Genomic DNA, 20,011 nt, shown 5'->3' with positions numbered 1-20,011 from the left:
GAGGATTAAAACAACCTGATGCAGAGAAACTGCTCAAATTAGGAGAACAGCAATGAGGAACAACAACTAATAACATCTGCTGAGTGGCAGGAGGAATGATCTCTAGAAAAAAATGGAACTATACAAACTGCAGAGGAGTCTATTGAAACAGAGGAGCAATTCCCAGACACCTTTGCTGGAAGCTTAGCAATGGCAGTACTGTAAGTGATTGACATTATATAGATCTCTTGAGGATAAGGATGGATCTCTGGTAGTTAGCAATATTTTCTTTGAGCTTTAATGGGAAACAAATGGGATTCTTTTCCTTAATTTAAATAAAATTGTTCAAATTTTGAGCCTTGTGAATCTGTGTACTTGTAAGGAGAATTGGTGATTAAATCCTGGGCAATGTCAAACTTTGAAGTTTCCAGATCTTCTGGGGAGGAACATTAAGCCAGAGAAATGTAAAATCTCTCCAAGTCTACTCTAGTTCTTCATGTTAGAAATGCTCCTCTTGTAACAAGGGTACAGGAAGTTTGGGTAGGTTCTTTTTTTTTTTCTTTATTTGATTTTTTTTTTTTTTTTTAGCTAGAAATGACTTTAGAAAATGGAGCTTGAATTTTAGTCAAGGATGATTGACATTGGAAAAAAAGTAGCAAATTTCTTCCAGAGTTCACTTTACATGTCAAACATTGCTAGCAGCTTTTACATTAAATTTTTTCATGGCATTGTTGGATCTACAATACACCTTTTTTTCGTGGACTGCCAAGATGACATGTGATTACCCATCAGAACTGTGTAAAAATCAGTCACAATAAAGCTGATTTAACATTTTCTACCATAGTAAAATTGACTATCCAACAATCCAATTGTTATGGTAGTGAGAATAACAAGTATCCACAGTTCAGTTTTGTTGTTCTTGTCTAAACACAGCTTGAACATAGTTAATATTATATTACCAATTTTAGGAAAGGCAGAAATAAAAGCATCCTTTAGCCTCTGCAAAAATCCCTGAGGTTTTGGATTCTTCTGAAGCAGCAAGTCAATAAAACCAGTAGCCATTGGAATGCGGTTTCTAGCTTATCCTTCCCAGAATTTCTCATGGCCAACTTCTTTCTACAACCACATTAAATTCATTTCCAGTTGATCTGAGTCAAATCTGTCAAGTTAGTGGCTCAAAGATTTTATCATTAATTTGATTCCTTCATTTAAAAAAAATTTTTTTCTTCAAGATCAGAAAGATTCCTGGCAATAGAAGAAAATACCTTTTAATGGGAGTCAAAACCACAATGTTAGTTCATTTGAAAAGAACTCATTTCCACTGACAAATGATCTGAAAAATATTCCTGTGGGACCAGAGAAATCTCTCAGAGGGCCATTTTTGTTCCTTACCAAATTGTGGGTGGAGTCAAACCTCTAATTTAGGGTCATACTTCTTCAGGTCCATTTTAGGCTGATTTAAACTCGGGGTTCTTGGCATGTTAAAACTTTCAAAATTCCCTAACTGCAAAAAAATATCACATTCCCTTTGATGACAACATTAGTTATGGACATGAAATAAGACATGAAGACAATGTGTCCTAGGAAGGAAACCTCAGTAACAAAGAAGGGAAATGAATGTGAGGCTTCAGAGCAGTTAAGACTTGTAAACAGAAGATCAAATAAAGCTCTCTTGAAGCAGATTTGTTTTTTTACGAAGACCAATACTTTAGACTTAGCCAGTGTCCAGCTGAATGAATTAATGTCCTCACAAGCCATCCTGTTGCCAGTAAATACTGAGAAATGAATGATGATTATACCAAATACCATAATGAATTTTACAGAACATAGGCCGTTCTTGCTCTGAAGGATCTTATCGCTAAAGAGCAGCTGTAAATAATCATCTAGCAAACCGTGTACAATGAGGACCACTGGAATTTGTGTGAAACAAAAAATAGGATAACCAAAATTTAATTGATACAAACCTCGCTTGTTGTATCAAAGGACTTAGTAAAAAGTTTGACTCACAGGGCATTTTTAAACTATTAAGATTATCTCACTTTAAGTTATATATAGTAGGTAGCTCATAGAACCATAGGATTTCAGAGCTAGGATCAATCACAAAGAAGAAAGTTTCCTCATTTTTCAGGTAAAGAACCTGAGGTTTAGGATAGGTTACACAGCTACTTCTCCCAATGCCAGACCTAAAACCTCGCTCTTCTAACTGCTCTCCAACATTCTTTCTGCTTTCTGCTGTACATTTGCCTCTGTGTGTGTATGTATAAATATATATCTATATCTATATATATATATATATATATATATATAGTTACCCAATATGTATGGCATATGTATGTGTTCCTATAAAGCACTATAAAATAAAGTTCCTTTGATATTTGCTTAACTAGATAAAAAGTTTATAATTACTGCATCAATCATTTTATGTAAATGAGTACATAATAAGTGGATGAGAATTATTTGGTTTGGGGTAGGTAGAATCTACTTCTTGTATTCTTATTTACATTATTCATTTGGGTGAATAAAATTTGCCTCTATTAGAACTGTAAAAATTTCTATATTAGTCTGTCTTGATGAAGTTTCATTCACCTTCATAATCTTCCAGGAAATAATGATTTATTCAAGTATCCCATGACTATTCAGTCTGCATGAACAAAGCCTTTCTCACATCTGTGGTAAATGGCGTAATATCTTAGGACAACTTGGCTCAAGCAGCTAGAAAGAACAGGACCTGAGGAAGTAGAAATTCCAGGTTTTAATCCTGTCTGTCCCACCTATTTGCTTCTAACACAGCTATGCTACTTCAAGTTCTCAGCATCACTGACCTAGACTATTATAGCAGTATCTTCCTAACTACCTAACTGTACCAAAGTACAACATTCAGACTCACCTTTTCAATCTGTCCTCCACAGAGCTGCTGAATTGATATTCCTAAATTACAAGTTTAATTATGTCTATGTCCTGCCCAAGAAGTTTCATTGAGTCACTGTTGTTCCTAAAGATAAAATATAAACTCATTTGTTTGGCATTTCAATCTTTTCAAATCTGGCTCCAGTCTCTACATTTCTAAGCAGATAATCAATCTCTCTCTCTCTCTCTCTCTCTCTCTCTCTCTCTCTCTCTCTCTCTCTCCTTCCCTCCCTCCCTTCCTTCCTTCTTCTCCCCACCTCTATCGCTCTCTGTCTCTCTGTTCCTCTCTGTCTCTGTCTCTCTTTCTCTCTGTCTCTGTCTCTTTCTCTCTCCCTCCTTCTCTCTCCCCTCCCAACACTCTCTCTCTCCCTCCCTCCCTCCTTCTCTCTCCTCCGCCTCTATCGCTCTCTGTCTCTGTCTCTCTGTTCCTGTCTATCTCTCTCTGTCTCTTTTTCTCTCTCTGTCTCTGTCTCTCTCTCTCCCTCCTTCTCCCCCCCCCCAGCACACTCACTCTCTCTCTCTCTCTCTCTCTCTCTCTCTCTCTCTCCTTCCCTCCCTCCCTTCCTTCCTTCTTCTCCCCACCTCTATCGCTCTCTGTCTCTCTGTTCCTCTCTGTCTCTGTCTCTCTTTCTCTCTGTCTCTTTCTCTCTCCCTCCTTCTCTCTCCCTCCCAACACTCTCTCTCTCCCTCCCTCCCTCCTTCTCTCTCCTCCGCCTCTATCGCTCTCTGTCTCTGTCTCTCTGTTCCTCTCTATCTCTCTCTGTCTCTCTTTCTCTATCTGTCTCTGTCTCTCTCTCTCCCTCCTTCTCCCCTCCCCCCCCAGCACTCTCTCTCTCTCTGTCTCTCTGTTCCTCTCTCTCTGTGTCTCCTTTTCCTCCTCCCTCCTTCACCTTAGAATAAGCTGTCTTTCTCCTATCCTGCCTGGAATATTTTCCCTCCTCACCTTTTCTCTTGGAATACCCACCTCCCTTAAAGTTCAACTCAAGAACCAGCTCTGATAAGAGGACTTTTACAATTTCTGCTCAGCCCCTATGACTCCCTCATATACCTTGTTTATTTTTCATATTTAAACACTTCCTTTAGTTGTCAGTCTGTTACTGACTCACTATATCCCTTATTAATTCATATTTATTTTGCATGTATATATATATGTTTACTTATCTGTGAACATAGTATATTCCTTCAGTAGAATATAAGCTGTGTGGTTTTTGTCTTTTCTAGTTCTAAACATTGACATAGCACATAGAAGGGACTTAATAAACTTTTGTTGATTAATTATGTGTCTTGCTATAAGTAGTTCTAATCTCAGCTCCCTCACCTAAGGATGATAATATGTCTATTTGTTTCTCAGACTCTATCCTATTGGAATGGCTAAAATAAAAAAGAGAACTTTGAGAAAATATAAAAGCCTTCCTAAAGATTTGAATTCCCTCTTCCAAGTAATACAAGGAATAGGGCAGACCCAGAAAACCCAGCACATATGCATGGCGGCCAAAGCCAAAGGCTTGTTGTTGTTACAGAGAAAAGGGAACAACGGCTGATTTTAACATCCACACATTCCAAACCACAGTCTTCCAAACCTTTCTCCTTCAGCCAAGACTGGTGGTGTGAGCCAGATCCAGAGGAAACTTTCCAGAAAGCTGCTTTTGGCATTTTCTGCCTTTAAACCTGCAGAGAATACAACACAGTTCCTAACCTTTCTTTTCTGAGGACTTTTTCATTCTTTTTGCCACAGAATTTCATGGGCTCTGTTTAGTTTTTCCTTTTGAAATCACAGTATATGGATTTTTCATAGTCAAATGTGAGAAACAGACATTCCTTTATTTCTCCTTTCTTTCTCTTTTTCTCTCATTTTTTCTCTCATTTCTTTTTTTTCTTTATTTTATTCACTCTTTTTCTTTTCCCCTTTATCTTCTATTTCTGTTTCTCTTTTTCTTTCTCCTTTTCATTTTCCTTCCTTCTTCCCTTCTCTCCTTCTTTCCCTCCTTCCTTCCTACTTTCCTTCCTTTCTACCCTTCCTTCCTTTCTCCCTTCTTTCCTCCCTTTCTTCTTTCCTTCTTTCTTTCCTTCCTTCCTTTCCTCCTTACTTCTTATTAGTAATAGGAGAAACTAAGGCTTAAAAAACTATATTTGAAAGATTGTGTTTTCTTAATTTATTTTTATTACTTGCCTTTTCAGTGAGTGGGGGAGGGATTTAATGGAAGGAGAGAATTTGGAACTAAATTATGAGTGTCTAAAATAAATTTTAAAATACCTCTTTTTTTCTTTAAAGCATTTTACTTTTGTCTAGACCTGAAATTTTATCAGCATGGAGAACTTGTGGTGTTGAACTTCCTTCCACCAGCAACTTGTAGAAAATTTACCAGGGTCATAAAAGATTAAGTTGATTGACCACAGTGATGATGCTAATATGAGTCTGAGGCAGACCTTCCTAACTCCAAGGTTAGCTCTTTTCTTTTTCTGTAAATTATACTATATCCTTTCTACATGCACTTATATTATTATTATATTACTTTAATTCATGGGTTCTTTCCTTTTTTGTGTCACTGGTCACTTTCTAGCTGAATGGACAATTGAGGAATAATATATGCCACTTAAAAAAATAACTCTTGGTTCTGACAGTGATCCCTGATCAAGCAGCCACAGCTTAGGCCTGCCAGCGGCAAAGCTGGGTGATGGTATTATTCTTATTTTCAGTTTCACAAACCAAAAAAAAAAATGTTGCAAGTGCATCAGATGCAGAGAAATGTCCCCAGAAAATGCCATTCTTTCTCTCCTACAGTATATTATTACAGAAAAAAAGAAGAGTTCCCTGCATTCTAATCTGATTTTCAATTCAATTTATAAATCTCAGTGAGGTAAGAGACCATTTCAGAGGCTCAGAACCCTGGTAGTGCCTTAGATTGTTATTTTAAAATGGACTTTCCTTGGAGTTCTTCAATATTATTCTACTTAGAGAGTGAACAAGTAGAGCTCTGTCCGATGGGAACTCCCAGTCCTGGTAAACAAGAATTGGGAAGCTTGATGGCCAAAGAAGCTGCCTTGTACTTTAAAGGTTAAGAGTTCAAATCCTGTGGGTTTGTGCTTTGGATTTTTTTTTTTTTTAATGCACATATCTTGAGTTAGAGAAGCAATAACATTACTGGTAGAATCTGGCCTACCCACACCTAAGTTCTGGCTAAAATTAATTAAACAAATATTTCCTATGGAATATCTTACCTAGACAGTCCTAGAAAAAGGGTCTGCATTCCAGAAGACACGGGATACCTTTATTTTCAAAGTTCCTGCCCCATGCCGTGTGTATTCACCACATTCCTGAATTCCAATTACACAGACCCAGGTTTCATGCTTGCCACATTTAGGATTTGATTTACCATTTTTCTCTCGTCTTCTCTTCCACAGGCTTTTCCAGTGAAAAGTCTAATTATTTACAGATTTAAAGTCACTCTTTCCTTCAAATCCAAACTGGTGGCCCAGTTAAAACAGAAGCAGTCAGAAGGAAATATGCATTTCTCATTCTTTTTTAGAGGTTGTGACCCAGACCCAGAATACTCTTTCTCTTTACTTCTGGCTAGTGGGACTCCTAACTCCTCTTATAACTTAGTTCAAGAGCCATCTCCTACATGAAGCCCTTCCTGATTCATCCCTCCAAGTAGCTCTCTTTTTTTCCACAATTATCTTTTTTTTTTTCTTTCAACATTTTATCTTTATAAGATCTTGATTTCCAATTATTTTCTTCTTCCCTCTTCACCCTCCATGAGGGCAAGCTATCTGATATAGGTTACACATGTATAATGATTAGCTTTCATTTACTTATTACTTGCCCAACTATGTGTTGTTCACCTCCAAACTTCTGTAGGATGTAAGTTTTTTGAGGGCAGAAATTAATTTTTTTTTTGTCTTTTACTACATAACACACGCAGTTCCTTGCAGATGGTTGCCACTTAATAAGGGCTTACTGGATTTTGTGTGAAATAGTTTCTCTCTTAATTCAGATATTAGGTGAAAGACTCATCTCTATATTTCTTGGTTCCACTGACAGGCTTCCAGGAAGTTGTTATGGAGACTGGGGAAGGACATCAGTACCTGTTGGTGCTGCATTTGATCTACAAAAGTTGTAAATTGATTTAATAAGAACTCTCCTCTCTACTCTCAAACAAGTTCAAAGGCAAAAATAATTGAACTCCCCATCTTTTTTTAATTTTTCAAGGTACAAGTATTAACATGCCAAATAACAGTAATAACAACCCATAGTACTCTTCGGTAACATAGTATTTTCACAATGTGACATTATTTAATCCCTTAGCTACCTTGGAGTATATATTATTTATGCAATATACATACATATGTATGTAGATGTATATATATGAACATATATAAATATTTCAGGGGAAGGGGCACTAATCATTGAGGAAATGTATAATATTTATATTATAAGATGGGGAACATAAGTATTATTATTCTCCATTTACAGATGAGGAAATTGAGGCTTAAAAAGTGAAATTATTTTCCCAAAGTCACATAATCACTAACTGTATTATAGGGTTTGGACTCAAATCTAGGATTTTATTTCTTTCTCACACTAGTACTTTATTTCACTTAACCTTAATACTTCTTTTGTGGTAGCAGAAGCATCTTCAACTTCAAAAACTTCCCTGATTTTAAAGAGTATATCCATAACTTTCTCTCCATCATGAAAACCATAACCAGCCTAGTTCATACCCTTATCAGCTCTCACCTATGCTGTGCTAAGAGCCTTCTAAGGGGTCTCCCTGCCTTCAATCTCTCCTCCCATATAATCTGTTTTCATAAAGCTGTCAAAGATTGGTATTTTTAAAGTACAGATATAGGTCACTTCCCTGCTCTCGCACTTTCTCTGGCTCCCTATTACCTCTAGGATAAAATACCAATCTATTCAGAGAGCATCTTTCTGGGATGATCAAACATCGTTTTTCTTTCACACACAGGCTTCCTTAACACTACATTCCACCTTCCATTTCCATGCCTTTATAAAAGATAATCCCCATACCTAAAATGTTCCCTTTTCTCACCTTTTGTCCCTTAGATCCCTGCAAGTATAACTTCCTTCAAGAGATTTTCCTTGATGCTCTCAACTATTAGTACTTCTTCCCCTGAAATAATTTTATATATTTATATATCATCTATATTTACCTGTGAACATGCATCTGCTTCCCTTCTCAGGTAGAATATAAACTCCTTAGGAGAAGGAACTGTGGGCTTTTTTTTCTTTTTGGTCTTTATATCTCAAATATCTAGCACAGTACCTGACAGTAGGAGCTTCATAAATACTTGTTGATGGATTGATTGATTGATTTCCCTGTCTTACTATGTGGCTTTTGTTTAAGTGACTTGTCTACCTAGTAACTTTATGAATACATTCGCAAAAAGGTTTGCATACCTACCCCCTACTTATTTGGCTCAGAGTCTGGGAAGATTAACAAGATAATGTCTACAATGTGCCTTCAGCTCCAGGAAAGAAAGGCACATTTTAAGTATAAAGGCATGATTATATTGAGCCAAGAGTGATGTCAACATCTGCATTTCGCATGCATGGTTGTAGCCGAAAACACTTTTGGGTGTCATCTCACTGCCTTTGTGCTAGGAGGAAACAGTAAGGCTCCAACGAGTCAGAATGGAATTCTTTCCCTTCCCTTAATACTTTCCATATGATTAAAATGTATCATGGTCCATATTCTCCTATTTGTGCTCAAAAGGAGACTAGAAAGGTTGTCTTCCACTCATGACTCCCTTCATCACTGCCATAACACAATCTAGTCATTCTACCCCATAGTTAGAGCCATATCCTGCCACTAGAGTTTCTTGGGGAAGAAGAGGAAAAATGTATCCAACAGGGAGTATTAAGGAATGTGGAATATGGAAGAATTTTGACTATCATACTCAAATCATTTTATCTCTTGTTGAGGTTGTCAAGGTTGCCCTGTATCTTTCTGTTCTATATGTTTTTTGCATGGTGGATAGGTCTGGTCTGGGATCAGGAAAACTCATTTTCTTGAGTTCAAATCTGGCTTCAGATACTTACTAGACTCTAATAACTCTGGGCAAGTTGCTTAACTGTTTGCCTCAGTTTCCTCATCTGTCAAATGAGCTGGGGAAGGAAATGGCAAGTTACTCCAGTACCTTTGTCAAGAAAACCTCAAATGGGATCATAAAGAGTTAGACACAACTGAAAAATGAATGAATATATTACTGAAGCAAGACATCTCATCTGCCTATCTTACATTTGTGTAAAAATGCCTCAGGTCTACTACCTAAATCCCTGTAAACAAGAAAGATTCCAACTCAAATGTAGGTATAAATGCCACCCAAGCAACTCCTGAATCATGATGAAGTCTTACATTAAAATATCAGGAACTTGTCCCCTGAGCATATGTTTATTTTTCAGTTGAAAAGTCTACTTCCAAAATTTCTGTTTGGGAGTCTAGAATTTAAACTTATACCAAATTATATGATGATCAACTCTGAAGGATATGGCTTTTTCCAGGTGATTCCAGTCAGTTCCATTGGTCTTGTGATAGAGAGATCCATCTGTACTGAGAGAGGTCTGTGGGGTCTGGGTGCGGATCACAACATAGTATTTTCACCTTTTTTGCTGTTGTTTGCTTGCATTTTGTTTTCTTTCTCATTTTTTTCTTTTTTGATTAAATTTTTCTTGTGCACCAGGATAAATTGTGGAAATATGTATAGAAGAATTGCACATGTTTAACATGTAGTGGATTACTTGCTGAGAGGAGGGGATGGGGGGAAGGAAAAGAAAAAAAAAACTTAGAACAAGTTTTTGCAAAAATGAATATTGAAAATTATCTATGTATATGTTTTGGAAATAAAAAGCTTTAATCAAAAAAAAAAAAAAAAAAAAAAAAAAAGATTGTGAGCTCCTTGTCCTTGTGTACAGGGACTGCCTTTTGCTTCTTTTTGATCCCAAGCTCTTAGCACAATGGCAGACACATGGTTAATACTTAATAAATGCTTGTTGACTAATATCATTATTCCTGTTTTATAGATGAGGAAAGTTCAATGTGAGGTTGAGTGATTTACCAAAGGCCACATGACTGTTAAATATTAGAGATGGAATTTAAAATATCTATTACCCAGTGACCAACCTTATTGATAATGAACTTTTATGAACTTAGTTGGATTGGTACCTGCCCTGCATTACTCATACAGTTCTGCATTAAAATTAATTGGTTGTGTTTTTTAGTTTTGTTTTTGTTTCTGGTATCTTCTAGGTGAAAATACACCTGGGCACACCACACTATTGTGTAGCTTGACAATGAAGCCACTTATCTTCACACATGCTGACCAACTAAAATAACAAATCTGGGATGCAGGTGTTTATGTCTATGAGAGCAACCCTTTTAGAAAAAAAAATTCCATTACACATTCTGTTGAGCTCAGTGGTGTTTACAATACACCTTTCTCTGTTTCTGAGAACTAAAAACAAGCTCTGAGCTAACAGCAGCTCCCAGCTCTCAGGCTCTAAAACAAATGGTGTTTCATAGTCTTAGACTTAGGCATCTCCTCCAACCTTTCCTAACCCAAGATCTGATCATAAATATTCTTTTAAAAATGAGAATAAAAGGGTCTCTCTTGGCCTGGATTGGCCCAAATTGCTGTCCCTTAGAAAAAGATACACAAAAGGTGCTTTATACCTGTAGCTGTTATATGTACAATTGACCTATAAAATTTCTCTTGGTCACCAAAACTAAGGCCTATGACTGCTCTTGCTTCATCTGAGAATAAACTTTTGTCACTTCTTTGTCCCTTCAAGATCATCCTTGGCTTTTCCCAATATGATAAGGAAGGTAAAGTTGAAGGATGATCCAATGTGATTTGTCCAACCATATGTTCATATGCTCATTTGTCCAGCCATACATTCATCTATGAACTCAGGATCACAGATTTAGAATTAATAGGTACTTTAAAGATTATGTAAGCCCCTAAAAAAAAATACAAATAAATGAAGTGATTTATCCAAGATCACCCATCCTAATAAATGGGGAATCCAGAAATCATGTCTGTTAACTCCAAATCTAGCACACTGATGCAAGGGAGATTCTGAGTTCTTAATCAAGTCATTGGACTTTGTGACCCTAAAAACCCTGTCACCCTGATCTTGGCAGTCAGCTTCAGTCTGGAGATTTTTTTCAAGTGGTACGTCGATTTCTTATTCTGAGAATAGACATTTCTTTTTTAAGCATGAACTATACTTGGAAGATTTACCACAATCATAATTACAATCATAGCTAGCATGTATATAGTACTTTAAAATTTCTAAAGCACTTTACAAATATTATTTCACTCTATCCTCATAATAATTCTGGAAGTAGATGTTATTATTATTCCCATTTTACAGATGAGGAAACAGAGATTAAAAGCCTTGTCTAAGATCATCTGAGGCAGGATTTGAACTCAAGACTTCCTAATTATATGTCCTACTCTCTATCCATTGTACCACCTTGCTGCAGAAAGGTATTTCCTACCCTACAGAGAGTGAACTAAAATTTTGTTGACTGAATGAGTAGAAATTCTTTAACATTGGCCCTATCTGAAGAGTCAGAGAAAACTTGGCAATTACTATAAGCTGTCTTGCCCTTTCCAACCTCTTTATCAAAGAGAAGTTTAGATGGATAGAATTTATGTAATATTCTAGGATGGAAAGACATCAACTTTCCAGAGAGAATTGTGTTATTATTTTGCACTGGTATAATAGCTTCCTTATGAGAATCATAAAGTGGACCTTATTTATTCTTAATTCACCTCATTTCAAACACTGTCCCAAAAAAAGGAATGTGCCGATATCTCTGTTCATCATTCCTGTTCTATTCCCAGACCCTAGTCTCTAAGGATATTTAGTTTATATTTAGACACTCCAGATTGAAAATCTTCCAATCTGGATGTCCTCAAACCAAAGGATCTGACAGCTATAACATCAACAGCAGTTTTATCCTTGTCTACATCTGGGTCACATCTTTTGTTTGTTGTACTTGACCTCAAACTGCCATTTTTTCCCCCAAAAGTTAATTTAAGGGCATCCTTGAAAAATTGAAGCCTGGAATCTTATTTTCCGCCTCTCTCCAATTTCTACCTTTCCATTTTATCTACTACCAGAGGCAGGGCAAAATATTTGTGTCCTATTTAAGATTCAAGATTGGGCCCTATGTATAATTATCCAGTGGAAGCTTTGATTCTTCACATACCTTGTGATATATCACAAATATGGCACTCCCTGGCACTCCCTCACTTCCCACCTGGGCATTCAAACTCATAGGTTGAAATCCCCAGATGGGGCAGCAGCTACTAGTCTTCTCAGAATTCTAGGGGTAACCCTTCAGAACTGAGATTTCTAATACTATTGGTTATAAACCCTCAATAGTATGCCTTCCATTAATAATTGTGCTAATCAGACTTAATTAGCTTTTACAAAAGGGATTTATTAAGAGTATATTTACCAAGAAAAGTGGGCCTAAAACATCCCCCCAAACTGAGACTATATATTTCCCTTATACCATTTTCTGGGAAGAATATGGCTTAAATTTAAAGTGAAAGATAAAAAGGCACACCTCTAAAATTACTTTCTGATTCTGATCCTACAGTTCCTTTTGGGGAATCCTAATGGTGTTTCCCTTAGGTGTAGGCTCTCTGCTGGACTCAGAAGATAAGTATGGAATCGATAACCAGAATTTCTCTCCATCGTGAGAAGTCATAATCCCTGAAGCTGCTGCTATTCTTGGGGGCCTGTCTTTCCTCATTTGTCAATAATTGCTTATTAGGCTGTTGGCCATTACTGCTGATAGTCACTGCTATTACCTCCAATTGTTGGAGGGACCTGTGTACCAGATCACCTGGACACTCCCATCTCAGAATATTCATTTGTCTGAGAGCAGGAAAGCCACACATGGTGACCAGCTGAGAGTATGCTGTCAATCGTCCCTACACCTAGCAGCTAAAAGCTATCTACTTCCTCACTCACTACCAGGAAGGAAAAGAATGAGAGACTGTTGGGTTGCTCCTTTTATATATATACTTAGTTCCGCCTCAGCAACTCTTGAGTAAATAGAGTTTCCTCCTCTATACCCAATTTGAAGACTTTTCATCATCCCATAGGACTAGCCCAAGTCACTCATGATCAAAAACCTGATCCCCAAAGTTTTCACACGATTGGGTTAGAAACAAGCAAAAAAAAAAAAAAAAAAAAAATCTGAGAAGGCAAAATTGGCCTTCATCAGCTAGTTTATCCATGTTGCACTCATAAATATCCACATGCAATATTATTATTGTGCAGTTGTATTTGACTCTAGTGGTTTGCCATTTCCTTTTCCAGCTCATTTTACAGATGAGAAAACTGAGGCAAACAAGGTTAAGCAACTTGCCCAGGGTCACATACCTAGAAAGGTCTGAGGCCATATTTGAACTCACAAAGAGTTTTCCTGACTCTAGGTCGACTCTATCTACCGCACCACTTAGCTACCCTACTCATATAGAGAGAACAGAATTTTCTAGCATCGAATCTCTGAGTGTTAGTAAAATAAAAACAAACAAACAAACAAAAAAAAAGTAATGTTGAAAAGTATAAGTCCCTCTGCACCTGAGTATCTTCACACAAAAAGTATGGACTAGATAAATTTGGGGGCCCCTTACAGCCCTAAATCTATCATCTTATGAACTATCCCTTATCCTATTACTGGTATTGAATTCTAGGCGGCTGCCTACCTTCCTTATACTTATTCCTAGGTTGCTGTTCCATAACCTATTCCCCTACAATTTCTGTTTCATCTTCCTCCTAATTTGAACATCTTCCTTCTGTACTAAATTGTTAAGTAAATCTGTTTTTGTTGATTGCTAGGCAGTCGAGGAATATGTCATTTCATTCCAAGCCCAAACCTGAGCAAGCCACTGGACCAGCTCGAGTCAGAACAGAACAGAACATTTAGTGCTACAATAAGATTCGACTTGCCCTGCTGTGAGACTACTGCTTTTCTTCTACTGATAACAAGGAGGGAGGTGGACCTACATTCTCAGACAGGAGGCAAACTAGTCTAGTCTGTGGTCTATTTTCATCATCAGTAACTTCCCCTTCTAACTCCAGCAAACGATTCTTAGTTTGCTTAGATTCTTAGTTTCTTCAGATAAGCAGGATCTTGATACTCAGTAACATACTCATGGACAAATCAACTCTTTCCAGGAAGAACAGACTTGAAAAGTCAGAAACTCCTTATATACAAAGTATACTTTGAGAATTCAGTTTTATTCTCTAATTCCCTAAATAAGGAAGAGGAAGGGAACACGCATTTATTAAGTGCCTACTAAATACCAAGTGCTAAGTGCTTACAAATATAATTTCATTTCATTTGATCCTCACAACAATCCTGGGAGGTAGGTGCTATTATTATTTTTATTATCAACCATTTCATGGTTGAGCAACTGAGGCAAAAGGAAGTGACTTGCCCAGTTATGTGACTTCATCTAAGACATGTCTGAAGCCAAATTGACATCTCTGTCTACTGAACCACCTGGCTATCTATTTTATCCCATTCCCTGCTGTTGGTGATTATTTATTTGTTTGTTTGCTTATTTGTTTATTTCCCACCTAGCTAATGAACTCATTTCTTGACATCTCCATCTCAATGTCTATCTCCTATAGTACTTTCTATAACCTTCTTCACCTTTCCACACAGATACCTTGACTATTTATTATGATCTAGAACTTGCCAGATTCTACTGGAAGATCTTTCAGCCTTTGACTGCTTCCTCTCTGGTACTTTTTGTAAAAAAAAAAAAAAAATGGGTTACTCTGGCTATGCTGTGGTTATTGGGTGCTAAACACAAACATTGTCTAGAATGTGCTATCAAATGAGATGATGTATAAAACAACACACTTTATAAACCTGAAAGTGCTATGTGCATATCTACTATAACTTAAATTATTATCAATTTTCGATCTCAAGGGATATTTAAAAATCTCAGATCCTCTAACAAAGGAGGCTCTCCTCTAACAAAAATTATATCACCTTCTGGATGACAGAGCTGAATGGGTAGAAATTTAGAAATATGACCTTTATGTGATTAGAATGTCTTAGGACTAGAGTGTCTAATGTGGTTGTGCTTGAGCTAGAAAGCCCACCAGCTTGTTAGCACATCATGAAAATTTCCTGGGAAAGTTCAATGAACTTAGTTCATTGTCTGGGAAATCCAAGCCACTTCGTACTCTATAACCAGCTGGTCTCTTACTTGAAAGTTAACAGTTGTTTACAGAGGCTAATATTCTCCAGCTGAATTTGTCCTAGCTCAGCTTGCAAACTCTGTTAAATTCAACCAGACAAGCATTTATTAAGCCCCTATTATATGCCAGGCACGGTGCTTGAGATCTATCAAAGGATCATCATTTTCTCCATGTCAGCTAAACTAGTTTTTTTTCTTATAAGGCCCTAAAGCCATCCTTGAGGCTTCATTGATCCAAGAGACTAAAGTAATGATGTAGCTTCCCTATACATATTTGTGCAAGAAGTGGGGCTTCCTCAAGCTTGACACAAACTCTTATAATTGGCATATCACCACAGGAAATAAAGAGGCAAAGATGCTTAGCTCAATTAAATCAAACATGAAATATCCTCCTTCCATGTTATTTTTTAAGTAAATCTACTTTTGTTGACTACTGGATAGACTGAGAATGTGTCATTTCATTCCAAACCCAAACCTGAGCCATTGAACCAGCCTGAATTAGACCAGAAGAATATTCCAATAGGTAGAAGTGAGGAGGAAAAGCATTCCAAAGTCATGGAGAACAGTCTGTACAAAGGCTTAGGGGTGTGGGATGTGGGGGGTGGATAGAAGTTCATGTGGAAAAACATCAAAAATTTGGCTGGATCACGGGTGCATGAGGGAAAGTAATGTGAAATCAATCTGGAACCATAGGTTGGAACCAGATTGTAATGGGCTTTATATGCCAAACCAAGGAATTTGTAATTTATCCTAGTGTAATTGGGGTTTGTTGCAAGTCCAGATTCTCTAAGATAGTCACCTAGGCAAAAGAGACTGTGTGTGACCTGTTCTTTGTGCCCAGAAGAACGGGCACATGTGTGGACATTCTAAATTGGCCTACCATGTGGTTGGAAGCAGCCTTTTTCCATTGACTGCATAGATAGAACTGTCTGCATCTTCCAAACTAGCTGACTGAGCATATTCTGCTTTTTTTCCCTCCTAAATTTGCATCTGAAAATAAATTATTCTTCTCTCTGCAAGTGACTCAGATGTGAATTCAGGAAAATAGGACAATTTTAAAGTTGAGACAGTTCTGGCTATGTAAGCAATGGAAACAGGCTGCTCCCAACCAACCATGTGAAAGGTTAATATGGAATATCCATGCATGTACCAGTTCTTTTTCCTAAAAGTAAGTCTCCAGTGACTCAGTCTTAGGCAGTCATGGAATGCCCCAAACCCTCATCACACTAAATGGTAGCTCGATGCATAGATGATAGATAAAGCATTTATTAAGTGTAAAGACTAGGGATACCAAAACAAGAAGAGGAGATAATCCTTCTCAAAGAACTTAAATCCTATCAGGGGAAGACAAAACATAAAGGGGATTTAGAAAGGAAGGAGGGTGGATGGTTGAAAAAAGATGAAGAGGAGAGTACTTGGATGAAGATCAGGCAGCAAGTATGGAGGTACAGCAGATCTAAGGGTGAGCCAGAAAAGGAACATCATAGCTGGATTTTCTCATGATGAGATAACTAGACTTGCCAAGTCTAGTTAATTCTACCTTGCATCCTTCCCTTCTTCATTCAAATAGCCATCACCCTAGCTCAGGTTTTCATCACCTCTGGCCTAGTTCTGTTGCAATAGCTTCCTACCATCTGCCTTTGGTGTTTTACCTCTAATTGATTCACAGAACAAACAGATACTCCTAAAACCCTGGACTGATAGTCACTTCTCTGCTTGAGAAGCCTCATTGTTTCTTTGTTTCTTGCAGGATAAAATACAGACTTCTTTTTATCATTTAAAGCCCTTCACAGTATGGATCCAACCATGCTACTGAGTTGAAGTTAGGATTAGTGCTGCTTGCAAGATAATTGTATAAATATGACTATATTGCATTTAACATATATTTCTACCAAGTTTAATATATATTGGATCATTTGCCATATAAGGGACGGGGCAGGGGAAGGGGAGGGAAAATGGAAACATAAGGTTTTGCAAGGGCTAATGTTGAAAAATTATCCATACATGTTTGAAAATAAGAAGCTTAAAAAAAAAGATAAAAAGGATAATGTAGACAAAAGGAGGCTCTTGTATTATTAAAAGCTTCAGTCTTCAAGAAAGTAATTCCTTCATTGATATGAGCATTACATATGAGTCAGGACAGAGTCTCATTCATGTTGGCTCTACTTAGTGAATCCACCAGTCACACTGGGCTGCCATTGTGAAAATTCCCCTTTTTGCCCTCTTCAACAAAACATGGAAGAAGCCAAGCCTGATAAGCCCACATCATATGCCTTCTCTTCCTAGTCAAGGCTTATCTAGGTTCTCCCATAGCTCCTCCCTTAATGAATCTAACATGCTGGGACCCTCCTTTAGTTCTTTACATTTTACTAACACTGGTGCAGCCCATGACTGTCCCCTGCTTAACTCCAGTCTCCAATGAAGCCTTGGGCAGGGTCCCGTCCTCAGTAAGACATTGACTCAGTTTTAGTTTCTTGCTTCCTTTGGCTGATCTCTCTGGACTTCATTTTTAATCTGCATGACTTATGTATAATTTCTACCAAATTGTTTAGGCCCTCCTCTTTTGTGCCCAAAGAGCACCCTCTGACCTACCATCCGATCTGGTATAATTCGCTATCTTTGTCCTTCCCAGACAGGCACAGTCTTAGTGTCACCTGGGACTTTTCACCATTTAGTAATCTACCTAGCTCACTTTTTTGAGAGATGCAGTACAAATGAAGACCCAAACTATAATAAGATTTCCTTTACTGGACAACCTTCCTAATGAATTATTGTTATCATATTCATCTGTTCAGTCTTTCAGTCAAGAGGCAAATATTTATTAAGAGCTTACTATTTGCTTAGTTCTCTCCTAAGCTTTGGGAATACAAATGGAAGGAAAGAAGGAAGGAAGGAAGGAAGGAAGGAAGGAAGGAAGGAAGGAAGGAAGGAAGGAAGGAAGAAAGAGAAAGAAAGAAAGAAAGAAAGAAAGAAAGAAAGAAAGAAAGAAAGAAAGAAAGAAAGAAAGAAAGAAAGAAAGAAAGAAAGAAAGAAAAAGATTCTAACAAGGGAAACAACATATAAAAGAAACCTGGGAAAGGGAGGAACTGACTTCCAGGCTATGATGGAGATATCCAGAATTCAGCCTATAGGGAAATAAAAAGATGATTATTCTGTGCCCACCTTAAGTGGAAGTACTGGGAAGAGCCCTCCCCACTCCAATCAGAGAGAGGGGCCCCAGGAGGAGTGGGTGTTTCTAAGGTATGAATTCCACATTCAAAAACCTTTAGTGTTTCCACAATCTGGTTTCTACCTGCCTTTTTCTGCCTTACCATCATTATGTTCTTTATTTAGTTGCAACAGTGATGAAAACAAAATAGTCCTGACACTCAATGATTTTAGATTCTCCTGCTGAGGAAGGATGGGGAGCACACAAGGGAGATCACTCACACTGCACCTGCCTCCATTCCCTCTTCCCCTCATCTCTCTCCCCCACCTTCCCATGCTGTACAATAGGAAGCACATTGGCTCTGGAACCAAATACTACTTCAGTCACACAGTTTATGGGTGACCTTCGGAAGCCAATTCATTTTTCTGACACTCATTAGAGGCACCAAGAAGTCACTAAAGTTCCTGAGCTGAGAAATGACATGGTCAGACCTGTGGTTGGGGAATATCAAATTTAGAAATATCATGTGTGTGTTGAGAGACTGACCAGAGGCACTATCTCAATAATTAAGACTAGAGATGATGAGGGCCTGATCACATGTATAAAGATGGATGTGAAAGGTGGTCCATAAGTAGAAATGTCAAGCTTTTAAAACTGATTAGCTATGGGGAATGAGGGAGACTGAAGAATCAAGGAAAATTTATGGGTTGTGACATTATAGGCTTGTGAGAGATTAGTGGTATTTTTTGACAAAAATAGAGAAGTTAAAAAGCAGGTTGATTTTAGGAGGAAAGATAAGTTCTGTTTTGGTCAAACTGAGTTTAAGATGCTTATGGGATGTACAACAAAATATTTCAAGCAGGAAGATGAGGAGGAGGAACTTACTGGCTGGATAAGAGAAGAGGAAGATAGGGAGGGTTCAAAATGCTAGCACTCAATTGGATCATTCTGCTAATTGTGGGTCAATATCAGATGTCAACCCATCAGTGTTTGAAAAGGAATCAATATAATGCAAAGGTTTTTAACCTTTTCTGTGTCATTGACCCCTTTTACAAAAACCTCTTTAAAATCTATGGCACCCTTTTCATAATCATATTAATTACTTACATTCATAATTGAAGTAAATACTAAATTTCAGTTACAACTTGATGAAAATAAAAAATTTTTTCCCTATCCACATTCACAGACTCTCTAAAATCTACCCACCTCTTGGAGGTCCATGGACACCAGCTTAAGAACTCCTGGATATTGACAGGACAAAGACATGGCTGAGATATAGGAGCATTCACTAAATCCAAGCCTTGATAGCTCACCATTGGAAGGGAATGAGGTTAAGAAGCGCAAGCAAGGAACAGGCTTGGAGCCAATCAGCCAAGTCAGATTCCAGGAAGCACAGGATATCAGTAGGCCTGGGACCGATTCCAAAGAGCATGTACATAGCAGAGGGAAGCTCGAGCGGTCTCAGAACACTGTGAGTGGTTAGTTTTTTAGGTCTGTTCTGCCTACTCAAAGCTAATCTGTAAATGAGTATCTGCTGGTTCTAACAGTTAGTTTTTGTGGCTACAGCCCACAGAAGGGTGGGGACCCTCTCCCAATGGTTAACCTTTGATGTGAATTGTAATTCCATGACTTCTGTCCATAAAGTTAAAACCACAATGGAATAAGTCCAGTCTGAATGTACACGGAGGAAATGGTGTCCCTGGGCAGCCTCCTGCC

At 37.7% G+C, this 20,011-nt stretch overlaps 1 long non-coding RNA gene across 1 annotated transcript in view; it reads right to left on the bottom strand.

The window, feature by feature from the left end:
* LOC111720447 overlaps positions 1 to 19,766 on the bottom strand; it is a 66,385-nt gene extending 46,619 nt beyond the window's left edge. The window contains exon 1 of the long non-coding RNA XR_002770126.1: positions 19,502 to 19,766. This is a non-coding gene — a long non-coding RNA (uncharacterized LOC111720447). The remainder of the gene's footprint in view (positions 1 to 19,501) is intronic.
* Between the last annotated feature and the right edge of the window lie 245 nt (positions 19,767 to 20,011).

The sequence above is a fragment of the Sarcophilus harrisii genome, chromosome 4 (genome assembly GCF_902635505.1).
Source record: "Sarcophilus harrisii chromosome 4, mSarHar1.11, whole genome shotgun sequence".
NCBI lineage: Eukaryota > Metazoa > Chordata > Mammalia > Dasyuromorphia > Dasyuridae > Sarcophilus > Sarcophilus harrisii.
The sequence above is the reverse complement of the archived record's forward strand: the minus strand, read 5'-3'. Positions and strand labels throughout refer to the sequence as shown.